Source organism: Lontra canadensis, unplaced genomic scaffold (assembly GCF_010015895.1).
Source record: "Lontra canadensis isolate GAN:19392208 unplaced genomic scaffold, GSC_riverotter_1.0 scaffold119, whole genome shotgun sequence".
Lineage (NCBI taxonomy): Eukaryota > Metazoa > Chordata > Mammalia > Carnivora > Mustelidae > Lontra > Lontra canadensis.
In genome coordinates, this window is record NW_022631113.1 from 2,801,602 (window position 1) to 2,818,998 (window position 17,397).

The 17,397-nt window shown below is 35.9% G+C and overlaps 1 protein-coding gene and 1 non-coding gene across 2 annotated transcripts in view; both read left to right on the top strand.

The window, feature by feature from the left end:
* The window catches only part of KLHL1 (kelch like family member 1), a 373,856-nt gene that overhangs the window by 180,781 nt on the left and 175,678 nt on the right, over positions 1 to 17,397 (top strand). The window lies entirely within an intron of this gene.
* LOC116857179 lies at positions 9,625 to 9,731 on the top strand. The gene has a single exon (XR_004380707.1). It is a non-coding gene; the product is annotated as a U6 spliceosomal RNA (small nuclear RNA).

Sequence of the window (17,397 nt, forward strand, 5' to 3'; positions counted from 1 at the left end):
TTCAGAAGGATTATGGGGAAGGATATTATTAAATACTGAAAACTTGAAATCCCAACTTTTCTCAAAGACTCTAAAGCTTGGTTTTTAAGTTAACTAATGATGCCGTGTGTGTTTGAATGGCAGACTTCCATAGGTAAGAAGCCTTTAGTGATTTGTGATGGGTTAGTTGTCAGCCAACGGAAACATCTTTGATTTAAGAAAGAATATTATTTTACTAGGTCATTTAGAATCAAACGTGAACAGTTGGAGGAACTCACTTAAAATTCATCATAGTAAATTGACATTCTTTTCTTTTACTTTTGAAGTCATAAATTGCCCGGAGGATTATTGCTTCACTTTATTTCAAGAAGCCAGAATTATGAGTGATATATTCTAGCTTAGTACAAATAAAACTTGGTAATAAGCATAACTTAAGATAAACAAAATAAAGATCTATAAACTTCTCTTCATAAATATATCTTTTGGCAGCCTGGACAGCAGAAATAGGAATCAATGGAGCCTCAGGTTCCAGGCCAAAATAAAAAGAATTTTCTGATAGATCAATAGATGAAAAACCTTCCCACTCCATGAATCAGCTTGGGTGAACAGAATAACATAAGGCAACCATCAAGTCTTCATTCAATGGTATTCTCCAATATCAAAATAGGTTTATCATATTGACCAAAGAACAAAAATTTTTATCATAATCTACAGTGCCCTTTACCTTATTTTTAAAAGCCAATATAATGTATATCAAAATTAGATTTTGAAAGGTACATAATGCCCTCCAAATATTATTTTTTGTTACTATTATGTTTTAATCTATACTATGACTAATAATAAAATTTTATACAAATATGATATTAGCATATATTATTAACATTAAATGTTGTAACCTAAAATTTTAGTTAATAATATCTTAGAATTTTTTATATTCCTTGAAGCTCTTTTTTTTTCCTTAAAGCTCATTTTTAAATTAATTTATGAAAGCACAGAACACCACTGAGATTTAAGGAAAAAAATGGTCCAAATCTTGACAAAGATATTGCAAAAGTAATTCCAATTAGATAGATTGACTAAACTAGATAATTTCTTGGGACATCTGGGTGGCTCAGTTGGTTAAGTGGCTGGCTGATTTCAGCTCCGGTCATTATCTTAGGGTCCTGGAATTGAGCCCCGTTTTGGGCTTCAAAATTAGCAGGAAGCCTGCTTTGGGATTCTCTCTCTACCCTGTCTCCCTCCCCTCCTCCTCTTGCTCACACTCTCTACATAAAAAATAAATCAGTCTTTTTTTTTTTTTTTTTTTTTTGATAGAGAGAGACACAGCAAGAGAGGTAACACAAGCAGAGGGAATAGGTGAGGGAGAAGCAGGCTTCCCGCCCAGCAGGGAGCTTGTTGCGGGTCTGTATTCCAGGACCCTACCCTGGGGTCATAACCTGAGCAGAAGGCAGATGCTTAATGAGTGAGTCACCCAGGCCCCTCTATAATAAATAAATTTTAAAGAAAGAAACTAAATAATTTCTCTTGTCTCTCTTTAAAATATGGGATAAGAGTCTAGAGTGCATTCTCTCATTTATTTATTTGTTTTTTTATATTTTGTCCAGAATATATTCCCACCAGTGCTGCTTTGATTTTAGCCAACAATCTCATTTTTTAAACTAGATTTTTTCCAACTCTATCCTAATTGTTGAAGGTGTGTGAGATTTCAACACTTCTTGAACAAAACGGAGGGTAACGTTTAAGAATAAAATTGCAGAAGGTATGTGCTATGGTGAGTGCTGTGAAGTGTAAACCTGGCAATTCACAGACCTGTACCCCTGGGGCTGATAATACATTATATGTTAATAAAAAATAAAAAAATTTAAAAAAAGAATAAAATTGCACTGAAAATTTTAAGATTCAGCTTTTTAACTGTTTAATAAAACTGTGTGTCTTTGAACAATTCACTTGAGATCTGTCTCATTAACTGTAAGATGATGTGGTTTATTTGAAATCATACTGGTCCCATGTGGTCCCTGGCAGCCTTACGATTTTCCAAATATCTTGTTAAATCTGAAATTCCATGAAATGTAAATGCATTTCTAGGTAAGGTGGATAAGTGCTATTTTGTCATTAAGTAATAAAACCTTAGTGTCACTACAAGTAGAACATTATCTGCTTGTAGGGTATCAACAAATAATTGTGGAAGAATGAGTAAACATTTTCCTGCCTTCAAATATTTTATGTTTTATAAAAACATTATTGAGGTAATAATTCACCAACCATACAATTCACCAATTTAAAGTGTACAACTCAGTGCTTTTTAATATAGTCACAGAATTGTACCTCCATCACCATAATCATTTTCAAAGATTTCCATCACTTTATAAAGAAACCTGGTATCTATCAATAATCACCCTCCCCCATTGAAATCATGCAGTATGTGGGCTTTTGAGATTGGCTTCTTTTGCTTGGTATAATGTTTTCAAGATTCATTCCTGTTATAGTATGTGCTAGTAATTCATTTATTTTTATTACCAAATAATGTTATGTCACATGGTTAGAACCCCATTTTATGTATCTTTTCATGAGCTGATGGGCATTTAAGTTATTAACACTTTGGGGCCATTGTGAATAATCCTGCTATGAACATTTGTATACAAGTTTTTGTGTGGACATAATATTTTCTTCTTCTCCTCTCCTTCTCCTTCTCCTTCTTCTTCCTCCTCTTTTCTCTCTCTCTCTCTCTTCCCCTCCCTCTCTCTCTCTTTCTCTCTTTTTTTTTTGGCTATGTAACCAGGAATGAAGTGGTTATATAGTAATACTAAGTTAAAGATTCTGAAGACCTACCAGATTGTTTTTCGATGTAGCTGCACCATTTCACATCCCATACGAGTGTCTAAGGTTTGAATTTCTCTATATCCTTGCCAATATTTTTTTATTGACTTTCTTCTTGATTATAGCCACCTCATGTGTGTGAAGTAATATATTCTGGTTTTGATTTGTATGTCCCTAATCTTAATTAAATCCAGCATCTTTTCATGTGCTTATTGGATATTTTTATATCTTCTTTGGAGAAATATCTCCTCTGCTCTTTTGCCCATTTTTAATTTTTAATTTGTTTTTTTATTGTTGAGCTATAAAAGTTCTTCATATATTAGAGACTTTCTCTGGGCTTAGCATAAATGGCTTTACATGCATTAGTAAAACACCCCCGTGAGATAGGTAAAACTATTGTCCTCATTTTATAGATGAGAAAACCAAGATAAAAGATTAAATGTCTTGCCACCAAAGCCACCCAGCTAGTGAATTATAGATACTGAATTTTAATATTAAAGCACAAATATTAACCACTATGTATTACTGCCTTGGGTTTTACTTATAAGATTATAATGATTGAATTATTTTATTGAAAATAATATATTATCCAAAGAAAAAGGTAACTTTTCAAAAATGATTTTTAAAAACACGACTGGAGAAGGTACATGTTTTGGCCTTAGCTTAAGTAAAATAATGTGGGATAATGCAGTCAATGTCAAACATGGACCATATATGTAAAGTATTTTAAGAAGCATAAAGTGCAAGGCTAATGAAAGGCATCATTATATTTTTATCAACACACTATGTTTACTTCTAATCTTAGAAGAGCAGGTGTTGCTCCCAACTATCTAATTCTTCCACTTCTTGACCTCAGCCATCCTCTATTATTATTATTATTATTATTAGATTTTTTTTTTCTGTTAAATACCTTCTTTTGTAAATTGTCTTCTTGGTTTTGCACTGATACAATTTAACCAAAATGTTTTTCTCTCTTTTCACTTCTCCATCACCATCCACTCTGCAGTATAATCTTAAATTTCCTGTAATAATTATGAGAAGTAGATGACTCAGCTTAGTTGGCACTGAGTCCTTTAAATAATGATGGAAGATCAAGTTTGATTGGAAATTACACTTTGAGGGTTTTTCAGGGTACTTGGGAATTAAGGAATACTTGTTTATCTTCTATCTACCCGTTCCTCATTCTTTCTCTCCACTATACACCCATAACTCAAGGCATACTGTCTAATGGAGCACAGACAGTCTACAAAATAAATCCAGAAAGAAATTTAGTAGGCTTGTTTGATCTGGGTTTCATCTGGTATCATCATCAAAAATAACTTAACTGCAGAGAGAAAGAAGACTTGCTGCATGCCAGTACTAAACAAATTCATAGTGATAAGGTTCCTTTTGATCTAGACAGAAAGAAATGGGATCCCTGTAGGTTTCAATAGACAAAGAGAAGAGCAGGCTATAGAAAGTTGCTAAAGCATTAGGGCATGTTAAGTGCCCCAGGCCTTTATATTTTGGAACAAAATATAGAAGCAATGGTTACCTGAGTAATTTGGACAGCTTGACTGTTCCTAAGATGTAATAAATGAGGTCCCTAAATATTTTAATCATATTTCCATATTTAGATGAGGATTGCCTCCTTTCAACATCACTAAATTTCTTATTGAACCTTATTTTATACTGGCTTACTACTACTACTACTACTGTACAAGATGGGAAAGTAGGTAAAAGTGACTTATAAACAAACACTTTCTAAAGTTAAAACATAATGCTAATACAAGCAAAAAATCATGAGAACAAATCATGAGTCACACAAATATATATTAAGCACATGCCATATAATTTTTCTTATGAACGGGAGTATCAGCAGAGTGGTAAACTAGTGTAAAGAGACCAAAGTCACTCAGAATTAGAATGCTGAAACGAACTTGCAAAGTTAAAGACAAAGCCAATTAATGTCCTTCAAGGCATTAAACTTTAAACATTATTGTTTCTCTTTTCCATAGGCAGAAATTATTTGCAACTATCATTATTCTTCAAGTTAATATGTAATTTCACAGAGCTTAAGCTGTAATCAATAGAAATGGTAAATCAAATGAACATATATTCTCCTGGAAAATTAAATAATTTTTCAATGGTGACTTTCATGTTTCAATATGACATTAAGATGATATACAATCATCCATGTATCTTATTTACAAGTGTTGCATAATATTTCTTAGCTACCTAGCAAGCAGAAAGGACAAGTAATTATAATTTCTTCACAATTATACCAAAATAGTATTACTAATTAGAATAGATTACTATAAATCAAAAAATATTCTTATTATATATTAACTACTCTAATCCTAACAATGCTATGAAATGGGTAGTATCTTTACAGTCAAAGAAATTGAGGCAAAGAAAAGTTAATTAACTCACTGAACTATACTTGTTCATGAGTATATGGAGGCAGAATTCAGATTAGGGGAATTAGCTTGTAAATCTATAACTATAACCATTGCCCTATATTGCCTCTCACTAATTCTCCTTCTTATATCCTGATTCCTCCTCAACTATTTTAGTGCCAAAAGAGCATCTCCGTTCCCATCAACACTTCCTAAAATGGCCTTAAAGAGCAATATAATATCATTAATGATGATGATGATGATTGTTCAAATATTGGCATTTTGAAAAGTAATGTAAGTGTAAATAAAAGCATCTTAATGATGTAATTTTTTGATCTGTAGTTGATACTTAAAAACTTCAAGTTTTCTTATAATCACAATACCAACACAAGGACCCTAGCACCTGCTCTCCAAACCAGAATACCATCCCTAAGCAACTCTAAAATAGAAATCTTGAACCCTCATTGTTGTATGGATTCAGTCTGCACTAAGGCATAGAAAAGCTATGACCAAATTGACCAGTGACCCCCACAGTTTGAAAATCCAGTTGTACTTTTCTGTCCCAATTTTCTGCAGTGTTAGACCCTAATGAACACTTTCTTCTTTAGAGTGCTTCTAACCTTGAATATTGGGACAGCCTTCATTCCTGTTTTCCTTTCTCTCTTACCATTGACTGAACCTGACTTCTTCCCTTTTGCCTAGAGTTCACTACTCTGTTAAATCTCTCATCTGTTCTTACCTGGGATGTTGAATTAGCTTCTATTTCTTTTTCTCCCCATCTAATTCATTTCAAAATATTTTATAATGTAATATTTGAAATTCATTTGTATTATTTTCAAATATTTTGTTTATAAATGTTCATTCATTTTAAGCAGTTTGTTTTATAAATTTTGAATCTTAGGATATATATTAATGTTATAAAGTATAATACTCAATTAACTTTCTATTATCATGGTACCTAACTTAAAAAATCAAACTTCTTAAGTACAATTCTACCGGTGCACTCCATGAAATACTTTCTACCTGTTGTTCCCTCAGTGGTAAACATTATTCTTGGAGGATAGTAAGAATTTTGTGTTTTAAACACATGTATTTATAACTTATTTACTATACATGCATGTATCCCTAAATATATATTGTTTAGTCGTGCTTGTTAACCACCTAACTTAAGAAAAGTAAATAATAAAGTGCTATTTTTACTCCACTGAAAAATATGACAATACAATTTTTATAAAGCCTGACAACGGGGCACCAGGGTGGCTCAGTTAGTTAAGAATCTGTCTTCAGCTGAGGTCATGATTTCTGGGTCCTGAGATGGAGCCCTGCATCTGGCTCCCTGCTCAGAGGAGAGTCTGATTCTCCCTCTTTCTTTGCCCCTCCCCCTCTACATATTAATTTCCTTAAATCCAAATGTGATTAAATCTATTGGCAGCTAGACATTCTTTAGTGTTTAGTGTTTAGTGTTAGCACACAGTGATTTTGCAATCTGGTGCCTACCTACTTTTCCAGTTATGTTACCAGATTTCCCTGGACCTCTGCTACCCTGCAATATTCAATACTTACAGCTCCACAACATTCCGTGATATTTCATCACTCTGTGTCCTCACACACTATTCTCCATCTACTTAAGCCTTTTTCTGGGTGCCTGGGTGGCTTGGTGGGTTAAAGCCTCTGCCTTCACCTCAGGCCATGATCTCAGGGTCCTGGGATCAAGCCCCACATACGGCTCTCTGCTCTGCAGGGAGCCTGCTTCCCTTCCTCTCTCTCTGCCTGCCTCTCTGCCTACTTGTGATCCCTGTCTGTCAAATGAATAAATAAAATCTTCAAAAAAAAAAAAAAAGAAGAAGAAGAAGGCTTTTGCTTTTCCTTGTATATGTTATCAAAATTACAATTTAATTTTCAACCCGAAAATATAACTTAAGTTTAATGTTCACTTGCATATCTCCTAGCCACCCTGAACACTTTTTCTATGCTTTCATGTAATCTTGTCCTTTTATATGTTGTAGAACTTATTATACTTTATGTGTATTATTTATTCCTAATCTCCCTGAGACATTAGTTTTTCTAAAAGTTAGAAGCTGCTGGTCTACCTTACCTACAACTTGAAAAAAATGTATTGTTTTGATTGAATGATAAGGCAAGTACACATATCATAGAATAAGTTTATGAATGAGGGAAAAAGGGGATTAAAATCCCACACAATATTTGAGAAAAGGAAAAAATAGGAACAGGGTTAGGATTTGGAGGCAGTCTTCACACTGAGTTTGAAATGACCAAGTTTCATCAAATAGGGAGGACAGAACTTTGAGATCTGTTGCATGGATTTGGAATACTATGAAATAGCTTCAGAAATAACTATAAACCTGGATTAATTCAACTATACCAACTCTCAGTCCATATACAATAACATTTATGTAGCCAATGCTCATTTGAAACACCTAAGATATTGATGTGCAAGACTGAGATCTGCTAAAGAGAACCCTATTATTGCACTCACATTTTTTTTTATTGCACTCACATTGATGAATGGGGATTATAGGATTATATCTGCATTAATAGATGTCCTACAAGACACATGCTTTATAAATCATGTTGTTGACAATAAGAGTGACTTGACCTGCAGTGTAACTTTATTTTATCAGATTTCTAGTAAGTTGTTTGATAATGTTTCTTTTTACTGAAGAAAGAGGTTTCTAATTTATTCCAAAGAAAAATATTGTCATTGCAACCCTGCTCTAGTTTTTTACTGGATAGATTTTCTTATGGAAAAGAAATATATGTCCCCTGTTACTTGGTCAGTAAAATCATTTACATTTTTACATACTGAAGTCTCATTATTAGCCAAGTTGGTGCTGAAACAGCACGAGGCATTAATTGTTATGCAGAAATAGACTTATGAATATGCTAAAATGGGATGGGGTTAACATTTATGACTGCTTATGTATTTGTATATTTAATGTTCCTGTTTATTTCATGTGGAACCTTTACTTTATGAGTGCATACAGAGGAGAATTTATGTTTGTGAGGGGTTTTGTGTCAGAGATAATATGTGAACAAACAGTTATGTTTGCTGACCTCCATCTTTTCCCCCTAAGAACATTAGTGAATGAAAAATTCAGTGGACAAGATTTTTTTTCATTCACTGTTACTTTTTGTTCTGTGATTATGTTTGTTTGGTATAAAGGGGCATATCTGTACACTCAAGACTGTCAGAAATTTATGTAAAATCTAGTATTTTCTAAGAATATGTCAAAACAAATACAAATACCCAAGAAAACCCATTTATGCCTTACTAGATTACTCATGAGGTTCTTAAATTTTTTCAACCAAAATATATTTTTGCAGTAATTTTTTTACCCCCTTTTTACTTTTTTGTATGTGTGAAGTAATGTTGCCTCATCCTTCATGGTGACATTAATTTAAGAATGTCACTTTCATTATACCATTTCATTGGGTTCTGCCTGAATACCTGTTAAGTAATACTGTAAACTACAAATGGACTAATGATTTATGTCTTTAAACATTTATTTACTTTCTTAACTTTCTGTTACCATGGGGTTAACCTAGGATTCACTTATGGTCTTCCAGTGTTTAGAGATAGACAAGCTTGCGTATGTTTTAAATGAGTGGGAATTCTAGTAAAGACAGTAAGCACTGTTTTCATATCTCCTTTCACAAAACTCTCCAAAATGAATGGATAAAACACAGAATAAAGAAGAAAGTTCATCTGCATTTGAGCTAGTGAATTATAATAACTCAATAATGTAAACTCTAAAAAAAAAAAAACAACAAAACAAAACTGCCAAATCAAGTAAAAAGTAGGCCCAATGTAAAGGAAAGCACCAATTTGACATATATCATCCTTAGTTTATATCATTATACCAGCAGGCAGATTGTGTGAGAAAGTGAATTCTACTTTGGAGGTGTGAAAGGACATCATTAGGCCATCAAAAAAATGAGGGCACCCCATTTTTTTCCATCAGCTAAGTAGTTAAAGTAATGGAAGAAGCAGAACTGAAAGAAACATATTCAACCATTTTTTGGGGGTGGGAGCCAATTATAACCTAAACTTGAAGATGAGGCAGGGCCAAATAGAGAACAGAAATATCTGAGTACATTGTTTTGGGCAGTGGGCTCTGAATATTGCTTCAGGCTTCCCTGGTTTGCTTACCCAGATAGGTTGAAGTCTCAGGACATTTCCCTGAACTTACTATTAGACCCTCCTGCAGGGCTGGCCTTGGCTGTGTGATGGGAGAGTACATCTATTTGCAGAGAAAATTGGTGTCACTAATGTACCCAGTATGCATTTTCCTGCCATCTGTCTTATTTATCTTTTCCACTCAAGCAACTTGACCACTGAACAAAAAATGACAAATCAACAACATATGCAATCAGTTTAAAGTTCATAGTTAGAATTCAATCTATGTCAGGTAAAAAAAAAGAAGAATCAGTACTTGCTTGGACAGCACACATACTAAAATTGGAGTGATACAGAGAAGATTAACTTGACCCCTGTACAAGGATGGCATGCAAATTTGTGAAGCGTTCCATATTTAAAAAAAAATCAGTTATGGAAAATTGGCAGCATCTGTTCTGGACATAAATCAGTCCCAGATACCAGATAAAAATGTTTCCATCTGATAGTAATTATCATCATCATCGCCATCATCATCATCATCCTCCTCATCTTCAACAACAAGCACAAACCATACAAATAATGAAAGACATAAATATTGCATATAAGATATGTAGATGCTTTGAAAGAATATTCTACTTAGTATAGAAAAAGGAGTAAAATTTCCAGAACACTTTTCTTTTCTTTCTTTTTTCAGAGCCCTTTTCATTGAGTGTAACATTGAAATACAGACTAGCCAAACCTCAGATACTTGCTACCCCTGGGGCAAAATGCCAACTTAGCCCATGATGGTGCAAGACAAGTTTGGCCATTTCTTCCAGTTTTATAGTTCAGATACATACTACTAAGACACAGAAGTTGTATTTCCAAAAGTTCATAGAGGTACAAAATATTGCTCAGAATTGTAAATAGTTTGTATGTTTGATTACGGAGTATGTGAGAAATAATGTTGAGTTAAGAGCTGGAAAATTAGTAGACAATTATCTCTGAAGGGATTCTGTTATCATAATAAATAACATGAATATCGCTCCTATAATTGAACGGTGACCTTAAAAGATTTTAGGTATGATAATTCTACAAACTGTGTCTTACAGAGATGAGAGAGAGGAGAATGTAGTTAATCGATTGGTGGGAGGGAACCCTAGAAGGAAAAATTGCTGTAGGCCACCACAGTAATCTCTTTAGGAGGTGGCTGCATTTCGACTCTTAGGAAGAAGGATTTTGGAAATGTTAGAGAGGCAAAAAGCACCAGAAGAGATTAGACACTAAGTCCAGTTGAGCCTGACCTTTAATTACATTGTATTATTGTGGTTGACTCTAAACTATATTAGGTTTGTGGTTTCATGAAAGGAGTCCAGTTATCGAGAACATCTGCAATTAACTAACATCAAGTGATTATATAAATCTTTTGTGAAGTGCTAGCAAAGGAAGAAAAGTAAACAAATAAATAAAAAAAACATTTACTTTGTTTCTTTCTCATGCAACATTCAATTTTATGGGAAGTCAAAAATAAACAATGCATATAAAAGTTCATGCTGTAATGAGACAAAATGCAAGTAGCATTTTGGGAGAAAATATTTAAAAATTTTAATTAAAAAAGATTACGTTTAATAACATGAAACATATTTACAAGTTATTTTTTTAAAATGAGTCAATGGGGGCACCCGGGTGGCTCAGTGCGTTAAGCCTCTGCCTTCGGCTCAGATCATGATCTCAGGGTCCTGGGATGGAGCCCCGCATCAGGCTCTCTGCTCAGCAGGGAGCCTGCTTCCCCCTCTCTCTCTCTCTGCCTGCCTCTCTGCCTACTTGTGATCTCTGTCTGTCAAATAAATAAATAAATAAATAATCTTTAAAAAATAAAAAATAAAATAAAATGAGTCAATGAATTAAAAAATGTGGCAAAACATAAAAAGCAAGGAAACCATTGTACTAAAATTTAGTGCCAATTAAATAAACAAAAATTAGAGCAAACATGCTATTTTACTTTCCTCCTATGAGGTTATCACAAATAAATCAATAACATTTAAGTCTAATAGCAGTCATTGGGAAGGTGAAGTTAAATATAGTATTTCAACCGTTGTTAAGAATGTAAGTTCTGGAAGCAATTTAGTCATACATACTGATCAAAATAGCAAGTGTGGGTGCCACACAACAAATCAATCCCAATTTTAGGAATCAGTGCTATGGAAATACACATATAAGTACAGATGTATAGACAATAAAGTACACTTCAGATATGTTAGTAAAGTAAATCACTGAAATGACTACCTAAACTATCTACAAGCCTCACATGTGAAGTAAAATATAGTGCTATGCTGCTACCACAATGTGACAGAAGGATAATTTACTGACATAAAAAGTTATCTGAGACATAATGTCATACCAAAGGAAAAATTTAAAAAAAAAGTTTGCAGAAAACAATAGATAGCAGAAAAATGGTTTTGTGTCTATTTGTGTTTGTGTATATACATGTATGTGTACGCCTGAGTGTAGGTGTGTGAGTGAATAGATACTTACACAGAAAGGGAAGGAGAGAGCATGACAAAAGTAATTACCCTCCAAACTTTGTAGTTTCTTCATGTTTGTTATTAACTATAGTTCTTTTATGTTTGTTTAACTTGAGTTCCTTTATGTTTGTTTTATCTTTGAGTTGGGCACATAAATATTTACAATTATTTTATCTTCTTGTTGGATTATCCATTTTATTATTATATAATGTCCTTTGTCTCTTGTTAGAGTATCTGTTTTAAAGTCCATTTTACCTTATGTAAGTATTACTACTTCAGCTATCTCTTGATATCCATTCGCATGATAAATGTTTCTCCATCCTCTGACCTCCAATCTACGGATGTCGGTAGATCTAAGATGAGTCTCTTATAGGCAGAATGTAGATGGGTCCTGTTTTTTGTTTTTTATCCATTCTGTCACCCTAGGTCTTTTGATTGGAGTATATAGTCCACTTACATTCACAGTAGTTACTGCTAGATACATCTTTATTGCCATTTTATTACCTGTTTTGGATAGTTTTTGAAGATTTTCTTTGATCTTTTCTTGTCTTTCTCTCTTTTGTGGTTTGCTGGTTTTCTTGAGTAATATATTTGGATTCCTTTCTCTTTAGTTTTTACATATTTATTGGCAGGTTTTGATTTGTGGTTAGCATTAGGTTTGTATATAATATGTTGTGCATATAGCGATCTATATTAAGTTGATGGTCACTTAGGTTTGAAACCATTGTTTATTCTTCTTCTCCTCACATTTTAGGTATATGGTGTCATACTTTACATGCTTTTATTTTGGGAGTTCCTTGACTGATACTTTACAAAAATATTCATTTCTTCACAGCTTTGTGTTTCCTACCTTCATACTGTCACCTTTGGTCTTTCCTTTCCATTGAGTCCCCTTTAGTATTTCTTGCAGAGCTGGTTTAGTGGTCATGAACTCCTTTAGTTTCTGTTGGTCTGGGAAACTCTTTATCTCTCCTTCTATTGCTAGTATGTGACTGCAGATTTTTCCCATTCAGCAATTTGAATATACCCTGCCACTCTCTTCTGGCTTTGAAAGTTTCTGCTAAAAACCTCCTGGTAGCCTTATGGAGGTTTCCCTTATAGGTAACTGTCTTCTCTCAGTGCTTTTAAGTTTTCTTTCTTATCATTATATTTTGCCTTTTTAATTATAATATGTCTTGGTGTGGATCTGCTTTTGTTGATTTTGTTGGAGTTTCTCTGGGCCTCTTGGGTCTGGATGTCTGTATCCTTCTCCAGATTAGGGATATTCTCAGCTATTACCTCTTCAAACAAATTTTCTGCCTCATTTTCTCTCTTCTTCTTCCTAGACTTCTATAATGTGAATGTTATTACATTTGATGGAGTCTCTGATTTCTCTAAGGCTATTCTCATTTTGCATAATTCTTTTGTCTCTTCTTTGTCCAGCTTGATTACTTTCTGTTACTCTGTCTTCTAGATCATTATTTTGTTCCTCTGCTTCTTCCAGCCTACTATTCATTCTATCAATCTTGTTTCTCATTTTGTTTATTGAGTCCGTTATCTCTGCTGTTATTACTTATCTCTGTGTTAATGATTTCACTCATGCCTTCCACTCTTTTCTCAAGTCCAGTAAATATCTTATCATCATTACTTTAAATTTTCTATCATGGATGTTACTAATATCTGTTTCACTTAAATATCTAGCAAGAGCTTTGTCCTGTTGTTTCATTTGGAACAAATTCTCTGTCTTTTCATTTTATCTAAGTCTTTGTGCCTGCTTTGGTGTGTTAGGGAAGTATGTCTCCTGTTCTTGAGAGTAGCGGCCTTATGAAAAAGAGGTCCCATAGTAGCCTGAAGTATAGTGTCCCCTGTTCCCCAGAGCCTGATACTTCAGGGAGTGTCTCCACTGTATGCTGTTTGTGCTCTGCTATTGTGTTCTGTCTACTTTATCTGTCTCACTTTTCCTATTGTGGGCAGTGTTTGGTCCCTTACCTGAATATGGCACATTTTTACTATGTGTGCTCTGGTCTGCTTGTGAAATGAAACCTGTCACTGCTGCTCCCAGAACCGAGGCCCTACAAAACTCCTGTTGGAAGACATAGTAGGAGTGGAGATTTGGGCTGGTCCTCAGGTGGAGGGAACCTGCCTTGCTGGGACTGAGTTATGACTCGGAAGGGCAATTCTTCCAGGGCATGTGGAGGGCTTGATGTACGCAAGTTAGGTTCCTTGAGGTGGTGCTGTGTTTATGCTGGGCAGCAGGGGAGGAAATGGCACCTGCCAATTGCTTTGCTCCCAGAGGAGTCTGTCTGTGAATGCTGCCTTTCTGAGACATGTTTCAAGATAAGCAAATAGCATCTCTATTGTGTGCCCTAGGCCCTCTTTAGATCACTGTTTCCATGCTGTATGTCTGCAGACTCTTTGCTCTGCCTTCTATCCAGAAGCAGCCCCAATACCTCTGGGCTCTACCTGAGCCAAGCCCGCTGACCTTTAGAGCTCTACACTTTAAGCCCCATGGTTGCAAGAACTCATGAAATTTGGCTCCTCTTTCTTTCCAACCCAACTGCTATGGGGATTTGTTTTCCCCATTAGCTCCCCTCCATGTGCTAATTTTAATCTCACCCTTTTCCATGACCTAGGCTCCCTCCCTACCACAGCAGCCACTATCCATTTCTCTTCTAAACCTGAATTTTTTACCTTCTTCATTGTGGCCTCTTTTCTACCTTTAATTGTGGAGTTTGTTTTTCCAGGCTTCAAGTCAATTTCTGAAGTGTTCTGGATGATTTGATAGTTTCCTAGTTGTGTTGTGGGTGAGGTCTCCCTACTCTACCACCAATATTACCCTCTGAGAGATGTTTAATATATGTTTTAACTTAGTATGAAATTCTTTGTGGTATATTGGCCATTTACTATGTGGTTTGCAAACATTGGAAATTTATGAAACATTGTTAAATTTTGGGGGCCAAGGTAATCCAGTAAATGAACTTTAAGAGCTTCCAGGCAGATTGGAGTCAAGATGGCGGAGAAGTAGCAGCTGAGACTACTTCAGGTTGCGGGAGATCAGCTAGATAGCTTATCTAAAGATTGCAAACACCTACACATCCAACGGGAGATCGAAGAGAAGAAGAACAGCAATTCTAGAAACAGAAAATCAACCACTTGCTGAAAGGTAGGACTGGCGGAGAAGTGAATCCAAAGCGACGGGAAGACAGACCCCGGGGGGAGGGGCCGGCTCCCGGCAAGCGGCGGAGCAACGGAGCACAAAATCGGGACTTTTAAAAGTCTGTTCCGCTGAGGGACATCGCTCCAGAGGCTTAACTGGGGTGAAGCCCACGCGGGGCCAGTGTGGCCTCAGGTCCCGCAGGGTCACAGAAGGATCGGGGTGTCTGAGTGTCGCAGAGCTCGCAGGTATTAGAACGGGGAAGCCGGCTACAGAGACGGAGCCGAGGAGTGAGCTCACAGCTCGGGCTTACCTTGAACCGGTCGCAGGCTCGGTGAGCTCGGAGCGCGGCTGGAGGCCAGGCAGACGGGAGTAATTGGACGCTGTTCCCTGAGGGCGCACTGAGGAGTGGGGCCCCGGGCTCTCGGCTCCTCCGGGCCGGAGACTGGGCGGCCGCCATCTTCCTTCCCGTCCTCCGGACTCTACGGAAAGCGCTCAGGGAACAAAAGCTCCCGAAAGCAAACCCGAGCGGATTACTCAGCCCGGCCCCTGGTAAGGGCGGTGCGACTCCGCCTGGGGCAAAGACACTTGAGAATCACTACAACAGGCCCCTCCCCCAGAAGATCAACAAGAAACCCAGCCAGGACCAAGTTCACTTACGAGGAGTGCGGTTTCAATACCAAGGAGAGCAGCGGAATTCCAGAGGAGGAGAAAGCAAAGCACGGAACTCATGGCTTTCTCCCCATGATTCTTTAGCCTTGCAGTTAATTTAATTTTTTTTTCTTTTTCAATTTTTTTCTCTTCTTCTGCTAAATTTTTTTAAACTTTTACCCTTTTCTTTTTTAACGTTTTTTACTAGTTTATCCAATATATATATATTTTTTCCTTTTTATATTTTTTTATTATTGGTTTTCTTTTTTTTATTTGTTTCTTTTTTCTTTTTTATTTTATTTTATTTTTTTCTTTCTGAACCTCTTTTTATCCCCTTCCCCCCCCCCTCACGATTTGGGATCTCTTCTGATTTGGCTAAAGCATATTTTCCTGGGGTTGTTGCCACCCTTTTAGTATTTTACTTACTCCTTCATATACTCTTATCTGGACAAAATGACAAGGCGGAAAAATTCACCACAAAAAAAAGAACAAGAGGCAGTACCAAAGGCTAAGGACCTAATCAATACAGACATTGGTAATATATCAGATTTAGAGTTCAGAATGACGATTCTCAAGGTTCTAGCTGGGCTCGAAAAAGGCATGGAAGATATTAGAGAAACCCTCTCGGGAGATATAAAAGCCCTTTCTGGAGAAATAAAAGAACTAAAATCTAATCAAGTTGAAATCAAAAAAGCTATTAATGAGGTGCAATCAAAAATGGAGGCTCTCACTGCTAGGATAAATGAGGCAGAAGAAAGAATTAGCGATATAGAAGACCAAATGACAGAGAATAAGGAAGCTGAACAAAAGAGGGACAAACAACTACTGGACCACGAGGGCAGAATTCGAGAGATAAGTGACACCATAAGACGAAACAACATTAGAATAATTGGGATTCCAGAAGAAGAAGAAAGAGAGAGGGGAGCAGAAGGTATATTGGAGAGAATTATTGGAGAGAATTTCCCCAATATGGCAAAGGGAACAAGCATCAAAATCCAGGAGGTTCAGAGAACCCCACTCAAAATCAATAAGAATAGGTCCACACCCCGTCACCTAATAGTCAAATTTACAAGTCTTAGTGACAAAGAGAAAATCCTGAAAGCAGCCCGGGAGAAGAAGTCTGTAACATACAATGGTAAAAATATTAGATTGGCAGCAGACTTATCCACAGAGACCTGGCAGGCCAGAAAGAGCTGGCATGATATATTCAGAGTACTAAACGAGAAAAACATGCAGCCAAGAATACTATATCCAGCTAGGCTATCATTGAAAATAGAAGGAGAGATTAAAAGCTTCCAGGACAAACAAAAACTGAAAGAATTTGCAAACACCAAGCCAGCTCTACAGGAAATATTGAAAGGGGTCCTCTAAGCAAAGAGAGAGCCTAAAAGTAGTAGATCAGAAAGGAACAGAAACAATATACAATAGCAGTCACCTTACAGGCAATACAATGGCACTAAATTCATATCTCTCAATAGTTACCCTGAATGTTAATGGGCTAAATGCCCCAATCAAAAGACACAGGGTATCAGAATGGATAAAAAAACAAAACCCATCTATATGTTGCCTACAAGAAACTCATTTTAAACCCGAAGACACTTTCAGATTTAAAGTGAGGGGGTGGAAAAGAATTTACCATGCTAATGGACATCAGAAGAAAGCAGGAGTGGCAATCCTTATATCAGATCACTTAGATTTTAAACCAAAGACTATAATAAGAGATGAAGATGGACACTATATCATACTCAAAGGATCTGTCCAACAAGAAGATCTAACAATTGTAAATATCTATGCCCC